Source organism: Chlorocebus sabaeus, chromosome 20 (assembly GCF_047675955.1).
Source record: "Chlorocebus sabaeus isolate Y175 chromosome 20, mChlSab1.0.hap1, whole genome shotgun sequence".
Lineage (NCBI taxonomy): Eukaryota > Metazoa > Chordata > Mammalia > Primates > Cercopithecidae > Chlorocebus > Chlorocebus sabaeus.
This window is the reverse complement of record NC_132923.1, coordinates 36,334,104-36,335,572: the sequence shown is the minus strand read 5'-3', so window position 1 is coordinate 36,335,572 and position 1,469 is coordinate 36,334,104. Positions and strand designations below refer to the sequence as shown.

Genomic DNA, 1,469 nt, shown 5'->3' with positions numbered 1-1,469 from the left:
CAGGCGGGCATCACGGTCCTACCAATATGTGATGTCACCCCCGGCAGCCCAGCTGTAAAATTCATCTCTTTATACTGTCTCTCTTTATTTCTCAGTTGGCCGACACTTATGGAAAATAGAAAGAACCTACGTTGAAATATTGGGGGCGGGTTTCCCCAATAAAGATGTCAGATGGGGTATAGCTTTTTTATATTCCATCCCTACCATCATTGCCTTACTTCAACTTCTCATTATCTCTTGCTGGATAATTGCATCATTGGTGTTTCTCCCTTCAGGCTCTTAAGCCTCTTATTTACCCTCCTCATACTGCCAAAGCCTTCATTCTAAAATGCAAATATTATTACTTCTCTGATTAATATTTTATGGCAAATTCCAGATTTGGTTAAGTACATAGTCTGTGTGTTCCCTAAAACATTCTCTGTCGCAAAGCAGCACAGTGTTGGTGTTCACATCAGACCACCCAGGTTCACATCTTAGTCTTCTAGTTAAAATTGTGTGATCTTGCAGCAAATGGTTTAACACAGGAAGCTGTAAAACAGTAAAAACAGTAAGTACTTTATCATGTTGTGAATGCATGCAGTGCACAACACCTAAGTGCTCAATAAATGTTGCCTGTTATTGTTAGAGAATATTATTAATATATTGCAATTGTCCCCATAATAAACTGTAAATAGACACAGTACATGTTTATTATTATTACTGAGGATGACATTGTAATTGATTACGTCTCAGTCTCTCCATTATACCTCCAATAACTTCGGGGGTAGAAGCTGACTTACTCTTTTTTGCTTCCCTAGAGGTTTACATGTTATTTGGTACTCAATTATGTAGGAACTGAGCCACAGGCAGAACCGAGAAGCTGGCTGTTGCTTCTGCCCTCGCCTGAGGTGAACTGTCAGCTGCACTGTTCCTCGGAGGCAAGAGCTCACACTCACTCTCAAGCAAAATGGCATAACTTTAGCTTTTCAGAGTATTGAACTAGTGATTCTGCCCTGCCTGCCCCTCAAATAAATGGTGTGTCACCCTAGAAACAAAGATAACACACTCCGCATACACAAACACGCAGCGAGGAACGAAAGGTTAAGACTATCAATGGAACAGGGCGCACACACTTCGAGAGACAGGTATAGTGAAGGGAAAGCCAACCAGAGAGAAGGTGGTCGGTGCATCGCAGGGTCCCGATCTTGCATCTTCAGCTCTAAAAGTCGGCATCTCGGGGTATGCCAGGATCCTCGAGAAAACAGATATAAACACATATTTACCCACAAAACAGAGATAAAGCACAAGCCTGCGGCATAACTGGAGGAATTATCTTACAGTTTAGACTTTCTGCAACCTGCAGATTTTGCTGTGTCCAAAGCACAAGTCTTTCAGGGCTCCTGGGCACCTTTGCCACAGTCACCTCACCTCTCCTACAGCTTCCTCGCCCTGACCGCGGTGTTCCCGGCTCGGCGCCTTTAAGCCGAGCT

The 1,469-nt window shown here is 43.5% G+C and overlaps 1 long non-coding RNA gene across 1 annotated transcript; it reads right to left on the bottom strand.

Annotated features, from left to right (window-relative positions):
• Positions 1 to 421: 421 nt before the first annotated feature.
• LOC103224371 (uncharacterized) lies at positions 422 to 1,426 on the bottom strand. The gene is made up of 3 exons (XR_494107.3): positions 1,318 to 1,426; positions 1,147 to 1,231; positions 422 to 528 (listed from the first exon to the last, which is right to left on the bottom strand). It is a non-coding gene; the product is annotated as an uncharacterized lncRNA (long non-coding RNA).
• Positions 1,427 to 1,469: the final 43 nt, after the last annotated feature.